Source organism: Topomyia yanbarensis, chromosome 3 (genome assembly GCF_030247195.1).
Source record: "Topomyia yanbarensis strain Yona2022 chromosome 3, ASM3024719v1, whole genome shotgun sequence".
Taxonomy (NCBI): Eukaryota; Metazoa; Arthropoda; class Insecta; order Diptera; family Culicidae; genus Topomyia; species Topomyia yanbarensis.
In genome coordinates, this window is record NC_080672.1 from 91,643,286 (window position 1) to 91,668,791 (window position 25,506).

Consider the following 25,506-nt stretch of genomic DNA (forward strand, 5'->3'; position numbering starts at 1 on the left):
CAAGCCTTCAGTCTTGTCTCAAAAAACAAACTCATCTACACTAAAAATTTCAGAATTTAGACCTAAACGATACACTTAAACTTGCGGATCGCGCGAACATTCAAAAGTGCTCGCGAATATGCAAGCACACTATTAACTAATAGGGCCTGGGAGTAGCTATCCATTCTCAATGCACGTTTCGAGAGTTCTATTCTTTGAAATCCAAATAACGCCGTCGGCCACGTCCTTACGGTCATCGGGGAAGGAAAGGAGTGTTAGTGTGACAAACTTTGTTATGGAGACCGTATATACCTGTATATTCATCTCCATGTTTGCAACATGAAGGAGTTTTTGTTAGTGGGATGGGGTAAAGAGTTACCTAAATTGACCTTGACAAGTAATACGATCTGTCCAGATGTCTCAGAAGTGTTTATTGCTGTGGACAGCCGGCTGCCAAGAATTTATTATAGATTTGTTGAATTAATTTAGAAATGCTCGGTTTGTAAAAAAAACAACTTCAGCTCCGGACAGCCGACAGTCGAGAGTGTGGCTTATGTTTATTTGAATCAAACGGCATCTGAACGATTTTTTTCCTTTTTTTATTCCGGCGAAACACGGCATTCTAAAAAAAATAAGTACAATGAAAAGCGATTACCTTTACTGTCTCGAGACATTTGTCGAAAGAGATATGCTATCTATTTAATTGAATATTTGGTAGTATAAGTATTATTTATCGTGTATTTTTAGTATTATTAAAAGAAATAAAATAACAATTATGTATTGGTTTGTTTCTTCGCGAGCGAATGAATGAGATACCAATTTTTTTGTTATCTTTATTCGCGTGCGTTGTTATACTAAGTGAAGCGCATAGCTGTATCAGATTAACACTATCGAAATACTTGAAACTACTAACTTTGTATATCGAATACTCAATCATAACATAATTGATTGATAATTTAATGGACTACAAATAAACCAATGAATATGACAATAAAACATTGTTCTTCGTGTTGATATGACTCCTGGAAATTAGTAACATGTTCTTCTCGTAAATTGTCCATTCTCAATCCTCATTTTATGATTCAACAGTCATCATTCCACTCAAACAAGACCATGCGTATTCCCCTTGCACATTAAACGCCCCGTGAATAAGTTCCCTAGTTGGTCAAATAAACACCAAACAAACACAATGCAATCAAATCAAAGAACATCTAAAATTACATACGAAAAATATGTGCCATTACTAAAATGAAAACTACTTAGTTATTTGCAATACAATAAGATCGGAAACATTAATTGCATAACCAAGGTGGTTCATTTTCAAAGACAGCTCTGTTATAAAATAGGTGATAAGGGACGGGCACCATCACCCTCGTGCTCAGAGCGATAATACAACATTGGTCGCAAATGGGAACATGCAATTGCGACCATCCACGTAAACCAACATCCGTGATCTTGCAAGCATAAAAACACCGCTGTGACTAGGAGAAATGTTCAAAGGAATTAAAATTTACTATGATGATTGAGTTCTTGTTCGGTTCGATTTGCGACCACGAATTTAACTTATATCCGGGACTTCCAATCACTGTTATGTTCAGCTGATTTGAAAAATTATTTTTGCGAATATGTCTGAATATTCCGCAAAACGGAAGAATTTATAGTAAACTCTAGCTAGTTCGATAAAACAAAGTACAAAAAATTAATCGAGTGTTGTTAGAACCAAGAGTGACACCATATAGCATCATTGTAATTAATTTGTCGCACCATTAAAACTTTTCCCATTTCCTTCATTCCAGGTTCGTATCATGAAACACAATCAGCCTAACTTCCGGGGAACTGTAATTATTTTACTCAATCTCGTAAGTAAACAACCAACTATCCAAATCGTATTACGCAATACAGCTGCGATAATCATTTACCGTCGATTAGTTAGATAATATCAGCTCATACCCGATCCCGCGAGAGTTCCAAAACACAATCAACTTTAATACTTGCTTGGGATACTAATCGGCAACACGAGACGGACTCTAACGCAGCAGAAGTTTATCGGAACGAAAGGTAAACGTGATCGCTCTCTTGAAGGCGCTATAGAAGGACACCACCGCAACACCAGTGCAGCGTAGTGTCCTTTTACATAACCTGCCAATTCGACACGAACGTCGTATCCGCTAGCGCGCTGATGCTGCTGCTGCTACTGCTGCCTCGTTATATGTCTAGGTATCCCCTTTGCCCATTTGTCGCTAAATAACGGGAAGGACAAAGAGCGAGAAACTGCCGCCGAATACTAATCAGCTGAAAAGCGAAAAATCGTTCTATCTTCGCCTGAACGACGACGCTACGACGGTTACGACTGCGATTCGATACTGCTACAATGGGGGCCTTGTGGGATGGACAGACCGGACAGGACGATAAAAAATCATTTGTTGTCGGGAATGGTGTAATCACCTCGTCCGTTCGCTGGGGAAATGTTCCAATTTTTATCAAATATGTACATACCTACCCTATATACCGAAACGGTGGATGAGGTAACCGGATGAAAACTGAATTTGATAACACTTCTTCGGGTTTGGTTGCTTTGTAGCAACTTGTGAATATTTTGTGATATTGAAAGTTCTGTTCTGTTGACATCATTGAGAAATTTAAATGTATTTTCTCAATTTTCATTGTCTTACCACGTTTCAAGTATTTGAAAAAGTTAAAAGTTCGACTGGCAAAAGGATTCGCTAGGTTGTCATGTGATTCTTATACCACAATAAAAGTATATTTTGCGACAGCTACTCAGTCGCTCAAAATGGTCATCGGATTGATTGTGTCTCCGTTTATTATACTAGCAAGGATACCAATTTTTTTGATTTACTACTCGGCATACAACAAAACTTCCGTGTTTGAAGCCATTGGCTAGTGCAGTTTCAGCTCATACTCTTAAATGCTAGGGTAAAAAAATTGGTCGCACTCGATTTGAATTTTCGTTGTGTTCGAATGCTATTTTTGTGATGCTGATTCTTAAGAACAAAGCAAAGATATTGACACCATTGATACGAACCTAATCGACTGCGGGACTAGTAATTAACGGAATTGTGTTCTCCCTAATCTGGCCAAAATGGACACATTACGTGATTTGCAATTTTTAATCGCCATGAAATGTTCTTTACCAGTGGCGTAGTCTAAGAATAAGCTCATCAGAGATTTATCCAATTATAAAATGTTTAGAAAAACTCAATGCGTAATAAATACATTTAAAGCAAAATGTATTCCACTAGTCATCAACTAAAATTTCAAGAGTTACCGCATGCGTGCAAAAGATTTTAAATAGAGTATTTCGTGCATCCCTAATTTTCATATTGTCAGTAAAAAACAATTGTGGATAAATGGGATTCCATGGTTAACTTCAAAATTTCATTGAGGCTTGAAATGTCAAGTTTATCGGTTGGACCGAAACGTAAAATTCAAGACCAACCGATGTTTCACCCGCTGCGAAGAAACACTGTGGTAGTTAATTTTTTGTGATTTTAGGTGGAGTGGGATATCTATTGAGAGATAAAATGGTACTGAAAAAGTGAAAACACTCGTATACGATTTCATCATCTAAGAAATATGGTACTGCTTTCATTCAGACAGTTAGTTACTTTACAAACCTTTATTCAACTAAACAACAACTAAACTTTTTATTGATATCCCCACTAAGTGCCTATCACCAACGCACAGTGGTCGGTAATACCAAAAACCTATTTTAATCCACCTAGCGGTGCAATTGTGCCTTTCTCAATCATGAATCACGAGAATGTGTGCGTTGTTTATATTCATTAAAAGCTTTTAAATGCATATATTACATTTTATTATTGTACATCACATGACAACTATATACAGGAAAATAAATCATTATTCGAGTTCTAAAATTTTGAAGAAGAAAAAACAGCCACGGTAATATTGAACTGAAAAAAGGTGCGAAATCGGCAAAGTCCTAAAAAGTCGATTTTCACAAAAAAAAATTTTTCGAGATTACATAAAATCTCGACGTTTCATGCATTTTAAAGATGTTTGGCATCAAAAATACGAATTCGATTTCTGAAATTTCATGGGGTCCCACCTTTGACAAAAAAATTTGAGTTCCGGCTTATATGGGAATTTCATATGTGACCGGACGATTTAGTCTATATTTCCGGCCCCATATAAGCGATCCGTACGAAATTTTATAAACATCTGTGGGGATATTATAGCTATCATCTGGTACTAAGTTTGTGAAAATCGGCCCAACCATTTCCGGGAAACTGATGTGAGTTCGTAAATTTTGAAAGATGGCCGCTTTTCCCGGGCACTTCCGGAACCGTCTGTGGTGGTCAATGTAGTGAACGAAAGTTTGGTTGGCCGTCGGTGACCTAGAATAGCAAATTTAAGTTGTTTGAGAGACATTTTAGCGAAATTTTTACTATTTTTGCTTTCATCGGAGTATCGGTTTGAATCACAATTTGCTACGTGATCGCACGCCACAACCTATAACTCCGGAACCGGAAGTCGGATCGGGATGAAATTAAATAGCCATTCACGGGGACGCAATACCTTTCATTTGAGGCCAAGTTTAGTCGAATCGGTCTAGCCATCTCCGAGAAACCGATGCGACTGTTATTCTGAATTTAGATACTTCCGCCGGGGCTTCCTGAACCGATGATGGTGGCCAAATAGACTTTGAATGGATGTTAGTGACCTAATACTACAAATCGAAGCAGTTGTGGTCATATTTTCGAAAAAATTTCACCTTTATGCATTCATTGCAGAATTTATTAAAATCGACATTTTCTGCGTGTTCGTACTCATCACCCTGTAATTCCGGAACCGGAAGTCGGATCCATTAGAAATTCAATAGCAGCCTATGGAAACGTTGCTCCTTTCATTTGAGACTAAGTTTGTCAAAATCGGTTCAGCCATCTCTGAGAAAAACTAGTGACATTTTTGGTAACATACACACACACAGACGCACATACACACACACATACATACACACACACATACATACACACACAGACATTTGCCGAACTCGACGAACTGAATCGAATGGTATATGTCACTCGACCCTCCGGGCCTCCGTTAAAAGGTCGGTTTTCAGAGCAATTGCAATACCTTTCTATTGAGAAAGGCAAAAATTTCACCTTTTTACATTCATCGCAGAATTCGTTAGAATCGAGATTTGCTGCGTGATCATACGTGTCACCCTGTAATTCAGGAACCAGAACTCGGATCCACACAAAATTCAACAGCAGCTGATGGACCTTCCATTTAAAATCAAGTTAGTCAAAATCGGTTCAGAAAATTCCAAGAAACCGATGTGGACAAATCAACCAATTTTGTTTTGTAACCATACTCTTCAACTCGTAATTCGGGACAAGATGTCGGTTGAAAATCAAATTCAATAGCAACCTATGGGAATAGTAACCTTTCATTTGAATCTTAGTTTGTAAAAATCGGTTCAGCCATCTCCAAAAAACCGATGTGGACATTTTGTTAACAAATCCGCACATACACACATACATACATACATACATACATACACACAGATATTTTGCGATCTCGGCGAACTGAGTCGAATGTTATATGAGACTCGGCACTCCGGGCCTCGGTTAGAAAGTCGGTTATTGGAGCAATTGCGTAACCTTTCTATATGAGAAAGGCAAAAGAATAGTATTTAATTAGCTTAATCGGCATGAGTTCAATGTTATCTTCATGTGATTATATTTTGAAATGTTGGTGGAATGGGTTTAAAAGTGGAGGAAATGTGGGGTTAGTAGAGTGGGAGTGGAGGATGCGTCAGAAATCCTTCATCTTATTTTGGTATACGGGACGGATGAAGGAAATGCGGGCGTGAGGGTGGTCCAAGGGGACGGTAGTGATGAAGGAGGGAGATGTAAGGGCAAGGCGGGGGGGCGGAGGGGCTCTGATGCAATACTCAGCTGCATATTTTGCCTTCCATTTAAGACTTGTTTTGAGAAAATCGATTCAGTCATCACCGAAGAACCGATGTGACTTTATTTGTGGAATATGCCCGGAATTCCAGACTTTCGGAATCGTCGATAGTGGACAATATATTCAAAGAATGTTTGATTGGCAATCAGTGATCTAGATCTGCGATTAGAAGTAATTTGGTGACCATTTCAATAGTTTTTAGCCTCTGAGGTATTACGATTGTACCGATTTATATGGGAAATTCCAGTGTATCCTTACTAACACCCCTGTAACTCCGGAAGCAAGAGTCAGAACAGAATGAAATTCAGCAGCAGTCAATGGTATTCCTGTATCTTTCATTTGAAATCAAGTTTGTAAAAATCGGTAGAGAATTCGTTGGGGAATGGGTGTGATATTAGCTTAGGAACTTGGCGGGTTCCCCGGGGGCGTCATGAACTGTCATAGGTGGCCAATGTGGTCAAAGCTGCTTTGATTGATCATTAGTGATCCAGGCCCGCAAACTAGAGTAATGATACATCAATTTTAATGTGTTTTACATCATTTGAACATCATGGTGGTACCAGTTTATATGGGAATTTGCTGTGTGACCGCACTCTTCAACCCGTAACTCCTGAACCGGAAGTCGGATCAACTAAAAATTCAATAGCAGCTTATGGGAGCGTTATACCTTTCATATGAAACTAAGTTTGCGAAAATCGGTTCAGCCATCTCTGAGAAAATTGTGTGAGTTTAAATGACACACACACTCATACACACACACATACATACACACACACAGACATTTGCCGATCTCGACGAACTGAATCGAATGGTGTATGACACTCGGCCCCCCGGGCCTCCGTTAAAAAGTCGATTTTTACAGTGATTGCATAGCCTTTCTTTATATGAGAAAGGCAAACGTGAACTTAATTAACTAGAGGCCAAACCATCGAATACATTCACAGTGTCTTTGGAGGAATTGTTCGTATGAATATTCCCTACAATCTGATAACAGTTGAAATTAGGCATGGCTTGCTATGATCGAACTAACAAAATAACTTTTTATACTGACGAGGTAGAAAGTTGGTGTCTTCGACCCTATTCATAGGGTATTAGAGTGCCAGAAGACCTAAACTTCTTACCTTTATTGTGCATAGTTTAGACAGTGAAAAAAGTGCCTGTTCGTGCATTTTGGTTTGCACCTTTCTTTCTTATACGTAGTTGAAATTAGTGTAAAAAAATGTAAAAATCTTCAGTAACTTCGAAATGAATGAGTATTTTTACATACACGCTTCGACAATATTATGTAGCTTTGATACCCACACATTTGTCTTGAACATAGTTTGCACAAAAAGTCACAATGAAAAAAGTTATATTAAAAAAACTAGATTTGAGAGGGTTGCCATAGAAAACGCCTTATAAATCGATAACCTTTAGTCCTACAAGCTCAAGTTCTTCATCAAAATTCTTCACTATGAGCATTTCTAAAACTTTGTCGAAGACACCAACTTTCTACTTCGTCAGTATAAAAAGTAAATTTTTTTAGTTCGATCATAGTAAGCCATGCCTAATTTCAATTGTTATCAGGTTGTGGGGAATATTCATACGAACAAATCCTCCACAGACACTGTGAATATATTCGATGGTTTGGCCTCAAGTGAATTAAGTTCACGTTTTTGGCGCTTCCGACCACTGTGCAACGCCAGAGAGACGACTTGACCGCCTGGACACTAGATATCGGCCCAACAACACGTGGACCGAGATCAGCGGCTTTACTACTAGAGAGATTTTTCGCCTCGGAAAATCCCAACGACGTCTGTCTGGGATTGAACCCAAACCCACTGGGGTGAGAAGCACACACGAACCACCGGCGCCGTCTACTGAAATGCATGGAAAAATTATACTGGGCCTTTGAAATCACGACGTCGTTAATATTGGCGATAGAAGTAGGAGTTTATCGCAAGTCAGTCCCATGTAGATAGATTCCCACAGACCATGGGACTGACTTGCAATTATAGGTAGTTTAGCAGGAAAACAATTTTTCAACAGTAACTCAGACAAAGAAAGGTTCGGTAAATAGATTTCATTGAATTTAATTTATCACAATCACTTCGGTCCTTTTCTGCAGCGCACACTGGTCCCAATCCCAAAAAGACGATCAAACCATTTACTGATTATTTAAGTTTTTGCGCTCGTAATTCCCCCAGGAGTCGCCGATTGCTTCCTAAAAATAAATCGTTATGTTGGTTTTATGGAAAATTCAACAAAGAAGCAAAGTCTCGAATACCACGAAACGCTCTGAGGCTTCAGAAAAAAGTTAATAATCAGAAACCGATTGATGCTCTGACGATTGATAAAATATTCGTTTTTTCTAGCACCACTGCTGTTGGTTGTCCAATTATATGAAATTTTGTTTTGATCTTCTCTTAATGTGCCTAAATCAATTATCGGAACTGTCTGTGAAGTGACAGAAGTTTTGAGAGATAAATTGAGGCTTATTTTGTACATAATATGAGTAAGTTAAAATTTGTGTATATAATTGTGTATATAAAATCAGCAGCAGCAGTGATGCTATAAAAATTGAAATTTTCATCAATCTTCAGGGCATCAATCGATTTTTACTTAATAATTTTTTCCACAAGCATCCGATCGTATCCCGGTCTTCAAGGGTTTGTTTCCTTGACAAATTTCCTATAAAAATCAGACATTCATTTGTTTTTAGGAGGTAACGGGCGACTCTTGAAAGAATCATTTTACAAAAGTCGATTTTCCCATACGAAATCTCATGTAAACTTTAAACCGTGGGGGCAAAAATATAGTTTCACCGATCGATCTCAAAATTTACAGAGTCGTTCTGGTACCTAAATGGGACCCAGAAAGTTACTCGGAGCGATTTTTTTTTTTCGTATAACTAACTATAATAACTGTAATGACCATCGTTGATTCGAATAAAACTTTGCAGTTGTGTTCGATTTACGAATCTCCATGTTTTTATATGACAATTAGAACATTTTGGTACAAGACCTATCTTCCAAACGGGTAAAGAAGTTTTTTTATGGCAAAAAAAATGTTTGATTGCCGTATTCTGTACAGCAAAACTATCCGAGGGCAATAAAAAGTTCTGCGCAAAAAAATATACTCCGAATAAAAGCCAAAAAAATATTTTAAATCGTTGTTAAAAAATTAATTACGAATTTTTTTTTCTTGTTTTAAACACGAAATATATTTATTCAAATTATGTATTTGCATCAAAGAGACGCACCCAATTAAAAAATTCTCCTGACAACTGTTTTTCATTCATTGTATTTAAATTCAGCAATATAATTTTCTTATTGAACATGTTTCAAAATTACATTTCAAATGAAAATGTTTATAAGCAAAATTTTCGAAAATGTTGCAGTTTTTGGAGATATTTTAAATTTTGTTGCAACAAAAATAATTGTTTTGTTTTATTACGACCCTTTGATAAGTTGTTCGCATTTCTCTACCAAGAACAATAAATGCTTCAAAATGCACATAACATCTTTTGACGTCAGGGAGATATTGTGAACCATTGCCTACGTAAAAACAATAAAAATATTATCCAACTACATAGTTTAATCATCAGACCCTATAGTTGAATCATATATTCATTGTTTTAGTGTAGCTTTCAAATAGTTCCCGATATCACTTTAATTCAAAAGGAAAGTTTCTGGAAATGTTATGTGCAACCTTTTGTTCTTGATGGAAAAACGCGAATAACCTGTGTAAGGTCGTTATAAACCAAAATGATTGTTTTTGTTGAAACATGATTTAAAATATCTCGAAAACATTTCAAAATATTTTTGTTTTCGTCATTTTATTTTGATATGAAATGACATATTCAATAAGGAAATTGAACAAATAATTCTTTTTTTTTTGGTTTTTGTCATGGCAATACTTTACTTAACACTTTTTGGTGGTATCCAACGGAGAAATGGTGAGTTAAGCAAAAGAAATTCTATAAAAAATCCCCCAGAGGCAGGATTCAAAGCCGCAACCCTCGCGACTCAGGCCCAATTAACAAACCCTTATGCTATCCCTAGGATTTGATAACGTCCCAGAAAGAACACATTTTTATCGCATTGGTGATAGTGATCGTACCCTGCCTTTAATGCGAGATCAAAGTTCGTTTTTTCTCGCAGAGGTATACAGTCCTTGTAACAACTTTTTCTCAGGTAGTCCTGCGGTAATTGAGCAATGTTTTTGAAAAATGCTACAAGCAAAAACTTTAAGCAACCTTTTAAAAAACTACTCATGAGTCAAAATAATCTCATTGACTGTGAAAAATGTTCAGTCTTCCATGCCGTTGAAACGTGTTTTGTTTCATCGGAATCGAAGATTTTAAAGTCGATTTTAAACATTTTCGGGTGGGTCTTCGAGAAATTCCTCTCATCCACATATGTTAGTACTTTATCTTTTCTTAAGAGAGTTTTTGAGAATATTTTTTACTCACTTCATGTACTGCAACCTTGTTCACGGGTTAATTTGGAGTTACTTCGCTGACGATATATGTCTATGTGTAGGTTGGAGCACCTTAATATCAGTTTTTTGACGTACAAGGGATTTGGTTTATTTTGGAAAGTTTCAGATACTACAAAAACACAGATTTTTTTTCGAACACCCTAATTTATTTTGATGATGATTTTGGGTCACAAACATAATTTTCAGTAAAACAATGCTTTTAACATTTCTTGCAGAAGAAATGTACAGGATTGGCTCAAATTTTGAAAAAAAGCATTCCGGGGTCCGGAGGACCGAGTCTCATATACCAATCGATTCAGCTCGATAAATTGAGACAATGTCTGTATGTGTGTGTATGTCTGTATGTATGTAAACTAATGAGGAATTCCACGAAGATCCGTCCGAAAATCTTTAAAATCGTGACCGACCATCTTAGATTCCAATGAAACTTTACACGTTTCACCGTCATGCAAGACTAAATATTTTCCACAGGTAATAAGATTATTTTGACTCAAGAGCAACTTTTCAAAAGGGCGTAAACGTTTCTACGTGCATGAATTTCAAATTTTTTTTGTTCGATTACTGTGTTTTATACAGCAAAACTATCTGAGAACGAGTTACAGGGAATGAACACTTCTGTCTGAAAAAATGTACACTGAAAAAAATGTTGTGCCATTTTTCAAAAAAAAAACAAAAATTTATAATAAAAATTTAAATTGCGAAAAAAACCATTTTTTTAATTTTTTATATTTTGTTACCAAAAACCTAAAGAGAAAAGAAACATTTTGATTGTGATTGCATGATGGAGAAAAAATCAGTAAAAAAGTTTTTCTAACAATAACTTCGTACATGTTTTTAAATTTCATACTAATAGATATACAAAATTGTAATTCTATTACAGAATATAATTCTAAGCACCATTTAAATATATTACAACCATAGGGTCTGTTGATTAAACTATATAGCTGAATCATATGTTGGTTGTTTTCATGTAACTTTCAAATGGTTTACAATATCGCCTTGATGTCAAAGAGAAAGTTGCACGAAAGTTTACGGGCCTTTTGAAAAACCTATTATTGTTGATGGAGAAACGCGACTAACTTATGAAAAGGTCGTAATAAAACAAAATAATTGTGTTGTTAAAACAAAATATCTCGAGAACTACTACATTTTAGAAAATTTGTGTTAAGAGCATTTCGATTTAAAATGGCGTTTAGAATCATATTCAAAAAGAAAATTGTATTTTTGACTGCAAATAGTAAGAATTATAAAAAAAATGTCAAAAGTTGTTGTTAGGAAAACTTTTTTATTGAAAGCTTCTCCATGATCCAAATACACTAAAAAGGTTGCTTTTACGTCTTTAAAACGATAAACATTAAATTTTTGACATTTTTTGATGGGATAACGCGAATAACTTTTAAAAAGAGCATAATTACACGAATTAATTGTTTTTGAAGTAGCAAAATTTCAAATATCTCGAAAACTATCGCATTTTGGAAGATTTTTGTTAAATGCATTTTGATTTTAAATGGTGCTTAGAATTATATTCTGTAATAAAATTACAATTTTGTATGTCAATTAGTATGAAATTTAAAAACATGTACGAAGTTATTGTTAGAAAAACTTTTTTACCGATTTTTTCTCCGTCATGCAATCACAATCAAAATGTTTCTTTTCTCTTTAGGTTTTTGGTAACAAAATATAAAAAATTTAAAAAAATGGGTTTTTTCGCAATTTAAATTTTTATCATAAATTTTAGTTTTTTGTGAAAAAGGACACAACTTTTTTTTCAGTGTATATTTTTTTCGGACAGAGGTATTCATTCCCTGTTACTTGTTCTCAGATAGTTTTGCTGTATAAAATACAGTAACCGAACAAAAAAATTTTGAAATTCATAAACGTAGAAACGTTTACGCCCTTTTGAAAAATTACCCTTGCATCAAAATATTCCAATTGCCAGAGAATATCATTGGGATTCATACAGCGAACACACCTGCAAAGTTTCGTTCGAATCGACGATGGTCATATTTTGCGGTCGGCCGGTTTCTCATGGAATCCCTCTAATGTCATGTAATTAAATCAGCAATGGCTGAACCGATCTTAAAAAAACTAGCTTCAAATGAAAGGCCTAAGGCGACCTTAGACGCTATTGTTTTTGATTTTGGATATGTTGAAACTTTTACTTTTGTCAAATCACGACATGTTTCAAGCATATAACCTTATAACAAAGTAGTTAAAACGATCTACGTTCATATAATTGGAAAGCTTATATAATACCTTTCCAATAAGGTATAAATTTCACGATCGGCGGAGATATTATACATTTTCTATGTTTTTCCTAACTTACCAATTTTCAGTAGCGAAAAATAAGGAGTATTACTTTACTTGTGTTTTGGGAGCAAAACAAAACCGATTTTGAATATCGAGGTATGAAAACATATCTACATGATTCAAGAAATTCGATTCCGAAAACATTTAGTGAATTTACTCAATGTTTATTACGAAAATAAAGAGCAAACATTTTCCAAATATAAAGTGTTTGACCCTTGTATTATGCATTAAGACCAACCGTGAAATTTGTAAACGTGTGAAGATTTGCGCAATGATAAAACTAACTAATTTGGGTTCAAACCCTGCTTTTCCCTGAAGATGAAGGAATATCCCTTCGAAACGTTGCACTATGGGGAGGTATGTGGTAATAAATCGAAAGCTACATTAACTTTAATTTAATGCAATTTTATACAAAGTGATTACAAACAGTATAATAACGAAAATCTCTGGAAATCTCAAAAAAATAATTTATTTAGCTGGGTAATATTAACGTTTGAAGATGAAAATTTTGAAACGGACATTTTAGGTGCGTTTTTAAACGTTTCGTATCTCTTTTGAATTTTAAATGAAACATGTGTTCAAATATGTCATTTTAAAAATAAGAATATCTGTTTTGTGATGATATTAGCGGAAATGCATATTCATTGTATTGGTATGAATTTTTATAAAAAATAACAGATCAAAATCATAAGTATCCACATTTTATATCCGGATATAAAAGTCTCCCAAGGCACCCCTGACCTCTCGATAGGAGATGAAAGTACAATGTTTTTTCTAACTTAGGGACCATTCATACATTACGTAACGCAAAAATTGCCCAAAATTGACTCCCCCCTCCCCCCATGTAACAAATTGTCACAAATTTCTTTATCCCCCCCTCCCCTATTACATAACCAATTCCTTGAAAAAAAAAAATTTTCCTGGGGGAAAACATGTATCGTAACGATCTAGCTTACTCCCCCTCCCCCCTATGTCACAATATGTAACAACTTGTCGAACCCCCTCCCCCCTAAAAGCGTTACGTAATTTATGAATGGTCCCTTATAACAAAGGTTTCAGTTGCCCATATTTGCCCTATGTTGAGAACGCTTCAATTGAAACTTCAACGACGGTCGCAATTAGTAGGGAGGCTGCTGATAACTCAGTACAAGTTTCCTTCGATAGCTCTATATTCTACATGTAAATTGGCAAGGATTAGAATCAAGTTTTATGCATTGTACAGATAGTTGTTCTGACTACATTTTTGCCATGAAATTAACTGTGTAGCAGAAAATTACACTGATTTGTACTGAAAACCCCAAGGTACCTTTTTCAAGATCAATGTGACTAAAACATATTTATTTGCAAAAAATTAAGACTTGTAATTTAAAGAATGGTCATGCCTCAAAGGCGGATTTCTAGTGTCCAGGGAGACTTCCAATGGCATCTTTCTTTTCCAAGAATTTAAATATTTATTCTGATAGTTTGAACCATTTCTTTTTCGTTACACTAGTTTGTATAGGCTTATTTGATCTATACCTCCGGAACGAGAATTCTGAACGAAACAATTCGCGAGCTACACTAATGTCTGGAAAGAGGTTGCATTGTAATCGACTGAGCGCTTGTCTTTTGTGCTATCGACAATAAAATAATCACCAACATAGATCAGACACTTCACAATCCCTTCCATTTACTTCAACACAAATGAATACTTTGAAATATCTACCTGTCTCATTCATGAATCATCTTCTCTCTCGACATCGATTTCTGTTTAAGGTGCTTGAAAGCACACGCAAAATAAGTATTTTTTCAGTGACCAAAGGCATTTTTGAAATCCAAAAGAAGTTAAACGTTCCAGTTTCCTGATAACTAGTCAAGAGGAAAACAAGATAATATTAAATGCACCTCAAAGAAAAGATGAACGAAAACGAAAAGAGTAACTAGGATGAACACAGTTTCGAGTCATGCTCGAATTAAACCTCGAATGAACTTAATAAGATATATAGAATCAATACAACTGATTTTCTGTAATTTATTATGTTCATTCGAGGTTTAATTCGTGCATGACTCGTAACTGTGTTCATCTTACCTTTTAGTTGATTCTGATTTAAATTTAATTCAAAATAGAGAAGAGCCTTTGAGACCCTTGGCCTATTTGAGCGTAAAATGAATAAAATTTTAACATTTTGTCATAAATAAATTCTTCAAAATTCAACAAGTTCACCCATTGAGCGAACACAAAGTGTTAAACTGTTTCACGCATACGGTCGTATGACCGAGCAACTTTTCCTGCCAGGCAATACGGCAACATCCATCCTTTATGCATCCGCCGCTCATTTGTCTGGAAAAATATTATTTGTCTACCTGCCGTATTGTGTGTTAATTTTTCCTTATTTCCGTTTCTACGGCCGCCGACTAGGAAGTCACGAAGGCCAACTCGGGAGCGGAACTGCGTATGTGTATGTGCAGACTGTCTCTCCCTGTCAGATCGGGTACCGTCCACGTGAGTCTCTCACTCTACTCCGGTTTGCAATCGGCGCGGGCGGTGGATTAAACCACCAACATTTGGGTGGTGGGGTTAGTTGGTTGGTTTTCCACTTTCTCTCACGATCTGTGCGCTATGCTCTCCTGGCTGGCGCTGTTTGTGTACTTTTGCGTTGCGTTTACAGTCTCGACACGTACAGTACGGTTGATGAAGGAAGTAAAAACATATAGTTCCCGCAGCTGTTGAAATGTTTGCAATCTGCCATTTCCAAACTGTCGCCAGAATTGGTGCCGATACGCTCCTGACTGTAGGAACGGTGGTGCTACAATCTCACCAGTTAGTCGCTGTTCGGAGGACAGTCGGGCGTCGGTCGATTGGGAAGTGCAAGAAAAAAAGCTCGAAACAACCTGCTGGTAGCTTGGGGAAGTTTTGTCACAGATAAAATCAGTCTCGTGCACGATTCGGTCGCAAGAGCGGAACCTACCGTGGATGTGTACTAGTACGATCGCGCGTTTGTTCTGGTAGGTGCGGTGTGTTGTGTTCCCGGTTGCGAAGGATATGTTTTCGCCTTGTGTCGTTGGCAAATTGAAGATTCCCCTAAAAGTCTTTAAGATTTGTGCGCCGTGGTAAACCGGTGTTTGGTGAGCTGATGTGAAAATTGAATTACAGCAGAGTAAGTGGTGATTTTCACTGTGTGTTGTTGCAATTATTAGAGAAGTGCTGTTCCAAAAATTGGAACGCGATATAAAGCAGAGCAGTTTACTTACCTGTAGCCGCAGATTGAATTGGTCTGGCCCTAATGGAAGCGAAATGGGGATACAGCAGCACCCTTCCAGTTGCGGCGAAGTAAACGTTGTCTGACTGAGAGGTAAAACAAGTGTGAAGTGTGGATTAGGTGAGTAGAACATATGAAAGTGCTTAACGAGATGTACATAAAATAGTTTAAAGGGTTTTTGAACTTCCATCTAACGTAACGTCGGGTACATGAAAAACTGGAAATGATTTATTCTGTTTTATACAAGCAAAATGTAGATTGATCTGCATGATGATTTTCGTACGAAAAAGTCACAAAAGATATGCATTAATCAGAAAGGGTCGCTTCGACCTGGTTTCTGCCACTTAGTTAGCTTGGGAACGGTTGACCTGAGCTTTCAAAGATGAAAAGAAAGTTTGATTGGATTTTTCAAATAATTGAGGTAATCTTTTCGTTTGATTTCTTTGCGACGTGAATCAAAAATAAGAATTTGTAGCGCTCAAGGCTCAGGGCTCAAGAATTTGTAGCGCTCAAGGCTTTCCGGTTAACGTGAAAGGAGAACAAAATAAACTAGGCACTTGACAACGTATGAATCTATCGGAAAAGCTTTGCCTCATTTCTTCTGGAATATTGTTCGGATGATTGAAACCTTGGATTCTGGTATCAAGGAATCAATCAATTAAAACGAACATTTCACTTTCCCGGGTTTCTCTGTGAGTTTTTCTTAGGTTGTAGGTTTATCGATTTTGTTAATAACCCCACGTTTCGGTCATTTAATGGGCTTTTTTATGTTTATATTTCTTTTCATTTCCCATCTCGTATCATTTTATTGGAGTCGGTGATTGCCAACGATGTTTAGTGGTTCAGAAGGCAAAATTAGTAGGAATTTTAACATATACATAAACTACATGACTTGACGTTGCCAATATGCTCAGAAAGTTACCTTGATTTTTTTTCTATAAATGTCGGCTAGTGTTGTAAGATCTTCAAATACCATTCCATTCGTTCGAGATAGAGTTACGTCATCTTCAATAAAATTATACTGAAATGCACATTAGAAGCTTTTTTGTACTTTTAGTTGAAACGTACCCATATAGTTTTTAAAATTTTCCAGTTTTAAACATTTTTCAGGAAATATTCAATATTTTTCAAAAACGGACTTCACTCAAAAGCTAACGAATGACATTAACGATCATTGAGTTTTGTTCGAGATGCACTTTAGATGCATTTTGGTACATGGAGAAGAAAAGTACCAAAATTGTTTTGAAATTTTCCAGCTCTTAAACATTTTTCGGAAAATATTAGTAAATTTTCAAAAGATGTTCTAAAATCGTCTGGCTCTAATACCGAGTTAAGTTTATTAATGCCATGTTTGTTGTAATGTTTGTGTTTGTTTTATGTTTATAACGTTGTATGTAGTACTGCGTTGGTTTGATCATCATTATTTTTTCGATGGAGATGCGTGGTAGATGGTGAATTCAATAGAACAATTATTTTTTGAAAAGTTAAGCGAAAGTTACTTAAGTGTAAAGTTTCATATAAGAAATCGGTGTAGAATTTCTCGAGTAATCGAACTGCATTGGTGAAAGTAGCATATAATAGACTTGAAAAATAGTTTTATAACTATTTATACTTAAATTTTTGATATGTCAAAAACCAACCATAGAGTTGCATCTATCCAGCAGGCACATGAAAATCATAAAAACTTTGAAGTACGTTAAAAATTCTCCGCTGGTACACTATGGTAGGGGAAACCGAGCAGAGTTGACACAGAGAAGAGTTCAAACAAAGCCCATGTCTAGCAAAACCATGCCGTTAGGGATTTAGCACAAATGCTTTTGTTAAACACGTACGAAAGATGTAAAATAAAAGTATTTTAGCGAGATTTCTAACGGCATGGTTTCACTAGCAAAAGGGATTGTTTGAGCTCTCCTTTGTTTCAACCCTCCTCGGTTTCCCGTACGCGTGAGGTATATGCCGAAACGCCAATCGCTATTTTGATTCGCCAGGCTGTGCCTGCAGAATAGATTGACATTGAAAAAAGTGGTGGTTTTAAAGTTGCCGAGAGATTGTAATCTGCGTGTGTTACAGCAAATACGTGCGTGGAACGCATGGCTGTTTAAAGCAAAAGAAATTTAAGCGTTGTCACCGAGATTGCAGGACTATTCGTGAGGTTCAATTCTAACAACTAAGTGAATAAAATATGTTTTACCCACTATACCAGACGCCTCCCCCCCTTAAATACTTTGAACTTTTGAATATTCATTTTTGCCACTGGAGATAAATAATGATGTAAATAAATAATAATAAATCAAATTTAAAATCAATACTTCTTTCTTGTAATAAATAACATATTTTTAGGATTTTTAGTGTCTGTTGTTTTAGTTAGTTTTCACTAACAACTTTCCAGAATTCCATTTCGTCGCTGTTGTGCTATCTTATGACAAGCGCCATTTAGCACTTTTCGAGAAAAACGATTTTTAAAGTTTGAGATTGAATATCTTAAAATTTATAAATGTTAGAAGCTTTTCGGAGAAGGCATTCGATGCTTCTATCTTTTCTGAAGTAAACTCTCGATTTGTGCGAAGATCGGTTGACTATATTTACAGTTTTTGCTTAAAATGTAAACCAAAGTCGCTCACATACTGTCATGTCCTGTGTGTGGGATGGGTGAAAGGGTCTTCCAACCCGCCACAAATGGCAAGTATACATCTGATCCGAACACTTCAAGCGCTGATGTATTCTTCGCTTCCAGTAATTTGCCTTTTGCTCTAACATCTTGTGACGAGATGTCAACTATTTCTGTCGCCGATGATGATCGCTGCATTCTGGAGCGCGATGCAGTTGATTCGCCCTCTGCAGAACCTGATCCGTCATCCAATAACATCGAGATTTACTACCAGAATGTTGGTGGCTTAAATTCATCAACGGACAGCTATTTGCTCGCGACCACGGGCTGCTGTTATGACGTCATCGCCTTAACCGAGACGTGGCTCAACAACCGTACTCTGTCTCACCAGGTGTTTGGTTCAACATTTGATGTCTTCCGCTGTGATCGCAATGCCCTCAACAGCCGCAAGACATCAGGTGGTGGTGTACTCATCGCCGTTCGCCATGGTATAAAAGCCCGAGTGATCAACGATGAGCGGTGGGAGAGCTCCGAGCAAGTGTGGATATCAGTGAAACTTGCCGATCGCAATCTCTTCCTGTGTGTCGTGTATTTTCCACCTGACCGAATTCGTGATTACAGCCTGATCGATGTACATCTTTCCTCCGTTTCTTTCATCACCTCGATCGCTGCCCCATCTGATGATATTGTTATACTGGGCGACTTTAACTTACCTGGCTTGACCTGGTGCCCAGCAAGTAACGGATTTCTACGATTGGATATCGAAAAATCTGTGCTTATCAACAATGCCAGTTGTATCTTGGACAACTACAGTAGCGCAACTCTTCGGCAAATTAATAATATCATCAACGAGAACGGACGTACATTGGACCTCTGCTTTGTAAGTGCCCGGGACTACGCTCCGTACTGCTGCGCCGCACCGACACCTTTAGTCCAGCATGTGCGCCATCATCCCCCACTACATCTTGTACTCGCTGGTAACCTAGGAGTGAGTTTTGAAGACGTCTCAAGCTCTATCGTCTACGATTTTAAAAACGCTGACTACGACAGCATCGTTAGCACGCTGTTGGATATAAATTGGGACGAAAATCTTAACAATGATGACGCGAACGAAGCAGCGATGACGTTTTCTAATATTCTTAACTACCTAATCGACCGTCATGTGCCAAAACGAACAGTCAGCACAAATCAACACCCTCCCTGGCAATCAACAGTGCTTAGACGATTAAAAACTGCCAAACGAGCCGCATTTAAAAAGTTCTCGAAGCATAAGACACTTGCATTACGAAACCACTACTTTCAACTCAACCACGAATACAAACAGCAAAGCAGACGTGCCTTTTTTAGATATCAGCGAAACGTCGAACGTCAACTGAAATCCAAGCCCAAGTCGTTTTGGAAATACGTGAACGAGCAGCGAAAAGAATCCGGGTTACCATCTTGTATGTCATTAAATGGAGTTTTAGGCACCGACACTAAGGAAATTTGCCAATTGTTCTCCGACAAATTTTCAAGCGTTTTTTCCGACGAGAACCTTTCCCCACAACAAGTCGCTGCCGCTTCAAATCTAACTCCTTCTCTAGGACGAACCATCAACCGAATTTGTGTCGATAATGCTGCCATTCTTGCAGCAAATTCCAAGCTGAAAGCATCTAGTTCCCCGGGTCCAGATGGCGTTACTTCGATTTTTGTCAAAAAGTGCATCAGCGGGCTTCTTGAACCACTTCGGCGAGTCTTTGTGCTATCACTCAATACTGGAACATTCCCTTCCTGCTGGAAAGCAGCGCACATGTTTCCAGTTCACAAAAAAGGAAACAAATCGAACATTGACAATTATCGAGGAATCTCGTGTTTAAGTGCAGTATCAAAACTATTCGAGCTGGTTGTCTTAGACCCTCTTTTCTTTCACTGCAAACACTACATTGCAGACGATCAACACGGATTTATGCCTAAACGATCGACAACGACTAACCTGCTCTCGTTCACAACATATGCAATGGATGGATTCGCTGACGGATTGCAAACCGATGCTATTTACATGGATCTATCTGCGGCCTTCGACAAAATCAATCATGATATCGCAATAGCGAAGCTGGACAAACTCGGTATTCATGGACAACTTCTGCGCTGGTTTCGTTCCTACCTCGAAGGAAGGCAGCTCCAAATCAGCATTAAGGACTGTCTATCTACACCATTCTTCGCTACATCCGGTATCCCACAAGGAAGCCATCTCGGTCCAGTGATATTCCTCCTCTACTTTAATGACGTCAACATCAAATTACAAGGACCCCGCCTTTCTTTTGCCGACGACATGAAAATTTTTCAACAAATACGGGATAAAACCGATGCCGAGCTTCTTCAGAGGGAATTGGACAGCTTTAGTACGTGGTGTGATCTAAACAGAATGGTTTTAAACCCGAGCAAATGCTCAATCGTTACGTTCACGCGGAAACGCCATCCGATTCAGTTTAACTACCATCTCTTCGACTCGAGTATTCCAAGACACTCTAACGTCAAGGATCTCGGAGTCATCATGGATTCGGCACTAACGTTCAAACCACATACATCATCCATTGTGGATAAGGCTTCAAGACAGCTTGGGCTCATCTTCCGAATAGCGAAAAACTTTAAGGACGTATACTGTTTAAAATCTCTCTATTGTGCGCTGGTTCGCTCAACACTGGAATATTGTTCTGCTGTTTGGAACCCTTACTACCAGAACGGTGTCGACAGAATCGAGGCCGTCCAACGCCGGTTCATACGCTTTGCACTCCGACATCTTCCTTGGCAAAACAGATTTCAGCTGCCGAGCTACGAAAACCGTTGTCAGTTAATACAGCTCGATACTCTAAGCATCCGGAGGGACTGCTCTCGAGCCCTGTTCGTCTCGGACTTACTGTCTGCCAGGGTGGATTGCCCTACAATCCTCGGACGCCTCGATCTTCAAGCTCGCGTTCGAGCTCTGCGCAATAACTCTCTTCTGCGAGTCCCATTCAGGAGAACTAACTATGGGCGCCAGGGCGCTGTTACCGGACTCCAGCGTGTGTTTAACAGTGTGGCGACGGCGTTTGACTTCAACCTGACAAGGAATTCGATAAAAACTAAAATTATTCGTATTCTGAAATGTAATTAGTTTAAGTAACCACCATTGGGGCCAAGGGGTCTGTTGGTGACGGTACAACAAATAAACAAATAAACAAATAAACAATAAACAAATAAACATACGTGTCATAACTGTGTATTGATGATAAAATATGTATGACGTGTCACAAATGTGTACAGAAGATTTCATATAAAAATGAATTATAACTGATTCGTAAAATTATGCGTTATAGATCACTATGTCCAATATCATACTTTTCCATGTGATAGCAGCAATATCAGGTTACAAAATGATGGTATTAGAACACAAAGTTTTTCCAATTTTCCTCCTTTATTCAGGAAAAACAATGAACAAAAATTGGTTTCATTGACAATTTAGAGACAATGTATATCAAACAATGTTATTGTTGACAGGTGACTAGACGAAACAAATGTTGTTCTTGCATAATCCATCACTACATTTCGGTATACTTTCCAAAACAAGTGGAAATCTCAAAAGGAAATTTGTTCAATAATCATGAATATATAAGCCGACCATTCCCAGAAAAAAACTATGGTAGGAAAAGTTTTGCTCCCGAGACAAGAACCTAGCTAATGGTTATGGTTGATCTGCATAGGAATTACCTATGTCATCAGAGACATCTGTTGGCTTGCTATAAGCTTTTCGGCTTATAGCAAGCCAACAAACCTAGAATGTTGTCTCTTTTTTCTTTGTCATAAGATAGCACAACTCGATCACTCGAGAAATTGGCGCTTGTCATAATCGTGTTTCGCTATATCTCAGTAACCCAGCAGAATTTCAAAATTCTGAAAACGCGACTTTATGGAGATTCTAAAACTTAGTAACATGGCATATCTAACTCAGTTCACCCCAAAATGGCGTTTGTCATAAGATAGCACAACAGCGACGATTTAGCTTCCGGTGATTATCTCAAACCATACATTTATGCAATAACTGTTAAGTCCCTCGCTAAACTAAATCTTAGCTACGGGCCTGGTCATTTCATGAAACTTTTTTGAAACTTTTGCCCCTATCGCTCAGGACTACTTCTTAAAAGATACCAATACACAAAACTATAGATTTTTTTCAATTATTTCAAACTGGTAAATCAGAGAATTAATTACACCTGGAAAAACCTGGAATTTGCAAACGATTTGTATTTAAATCTAAGAAAATTTGCGAACTGATATATAATTTTTAACTGGAAATATTACGGATTCAACACTTTTCATTGACGTAATTTTGTTCGTCTAGAGAATATCAAAACTTAATGTTACTGATGATAATTTTGCACAATTAGGTAGACAGAAACAAATGTTCCTAAAATCGTGAATATGCCATGAATTCTGGAACAATCATGTTTTACGTTACGAAAGCAGAACCATGAACACAAATAATTTGTTTTATTTTTATGTTCAATTTCCATTCAGTAACATTCGCGTGAGAATAGTTGTTTTTGTTTTGTGAACTTTAGTCACGCCTTCCGCCATACCATTACCAAATTGATTTTCTGTACATGATCTAGTACACAATTTTATGAACATTATTCATAAAACCAAATGGGGACTGTGATGTTATTCATAGATTTAGAAACAGTAGTTCACAAAATGAAAACAGTCTGGATACTTTCTCGTGAACTATTTCACAAAACTCGGAGTTCTATTCATGAATTCATTCTATCCTCGTGAACCAATTCATGACCATGAATCGTTCAAAAATCATCAAAAATTCATGCATTCGTGAACTGGTTCATGATTCCTAGTATAAGAGTCACGACATACCATTCGTGCTCGTGAAATAGTTTACGAAATCATAAAATATTATTCATGCATTCATGGACTGGTTCATGATTCCTAGTATAATAGTCACGACTAACCATTTGTAGACGTGGAATAGTTCACAAAATAATCAAATATTATTCATGGATTCGTGAATTAGCCTCTGATTCCTAGTACATGACTTATGATCTATCTTGCGTACGTGTGATAATTAGAAGATACCATAATATAATAATTTTCAATTTCATGCAACATGTTCATGAAATGTTCACGTTTCACAAAATTTGGGGTATGTGTATTTGGGGTAATCACTTTTGTTCTACGTACTGTTGCATGAAATGTCACATATGTCTAGCTGCTAGCGACCACTAAGAGGCACGAGCAATAGATATAAAATAACTATTAGTACCTAGAGCATCGTTATTAGTTTGATAAGGTACAGTGTGATGTATGGACAGAAAAAAAAACTGCGCTGAGTAGCAAAAATACGTTTTGGGGTTACAAATCGTGTTTTATATAGCTTACAGAACAAGGTACCGCGATAGATAGGCGGAGGGAAATTACGAATAACATAATAAAATTGCTAATGTCTCGAAAATGAGTCACATCATTCTCCGTGTCAAATTAAGCTCTAGAATAAAATTTCAAGATAACGTGAAAATAAATTACGAAAATCAAGAACATTAATCACACTACTCATGACAAAAATATCAAAAATCGTAAATAAGATCCTAAAATCGTGAACATAAATCACTCTACATGAACATAAATCACTCTATCCGTGACTAAAATATTAGGATGACGTGAATAAAGACAACAAAAATCGTCACTATGTCATGAATATAAATCAAATTACTCGTGATGAATAAAAGATTTTATCGCCACCGCAACATATTTATTTCGTGGACTTGTTGACTTTTCTCGGTGAAAATGAAGACAGCAAATTTTACCATTATTACATGTAACGTTTCGGCTTACTGTTATTCAGCCATCGTCGGACGCATAATCTTATCTAACACATCCTCCATTCACTCGAACACTCGTTAAACTTGAAATTTCAACATAATTCACACAATTATTACAAATGACGATGAGATTGTTTACGTACTTACGCCATGCTCCCTCGTTTTCCAGAGCATACCGAAGCAAAGAAAAATCACTCTTATTTGCGTTAATTGCTGCCAAAAGTATACAAAAGAGTAGAAGCGAATACGGCAGCAACTTTCACCCGTTCCGCTTCGGATTACTTTCAGTTTCTCCGGGCACTGGGAACAATCCTATTGTTTCCCAGTAATTACAAATGCCTCGCTTAAGGGCCCTTTTTTGGGTTCCTCCGTAGCGAATGGTAACAAGATGTGATGGCGGTACATCCGGACGAGTTGAAAAATTCCGTCTTAAATATCTAGAATTTCTTTCTTTGCTTATCCGACACAAAACAACACTAAACGGGTCACCTTATTGTTGTTATTTTTGCATTCCCTCCCGGCAGTCGTCCGAGGATCCATGTCGTGTTGGCTGTAAAGGGAGATACAGCGTGTGGTTGAGGTTCAGGAGCGAAAAGGAATCCTTTCAGTACTTTCGTTCTCATGTTCGCTCCAACGGATGATTCTAATCATGTTCCTATTTCCTTTGTCTTGTTTTCTTATAGCAGTAAGCTTGAATCTAGTTGGTACCGCCACATGGTACTATCTTTGATTTTAGGCCTGAGTTTAGTCCGGGCTAAGACGTTAGTACCTGTCATTGCAGAAATGGCTGCACCCTGAAGCCAAATGAAAACAGTGTAAAAGGCCGCCATGTTCCTCTTGCATACATCTCAATAATTTGAATCAACTTTTTGAACTTTATGTGCAATATTATGGTCCATGTTGCACACAAACCATATGAGGGCAAGTAAGCAAGTTTTATCCCGTACGAAAAACAGGTGTAATCGAATTTTAAATGCATTTTTTTAAATATTCTTTATCGTCCTATATCTAGAAGGTGCTACACGCTCATTTCAAAACGCCACATCGAAGAGTTATATTGCAGGTTAGCAGAAGTCGAATCATATTG

General features: G+C 37.2%; 1 protein-coding gene across 11 annotated transcripts in view; it reads left to right on the top strand.

The window, feature by feature from the left end:
- The window catches only part of LOC131691432 (beta-arrestin-1), a 253,193-nt gene that overhangs the window by 98,220 nt on the left and 129,467 nt on the right, over positions 1 to 25,506 (top strand). The window contains exon 1 of one of the 11 annotated variants that reach the window (XM_058977816.1): positions 15,628 to 15,863. The exons of the other annotated variants lie outside the window; for them this stretch is intronic. The gene's annotated coding sequence lies outside the window, so the exon portion shown is untranslated. Of the gene's footprint in view, positions 1 to 15,627; positions 15,864 to 25,506 lie in introns of those variants that run through there. 11 annotated transcript variants of the gene reach the window in all.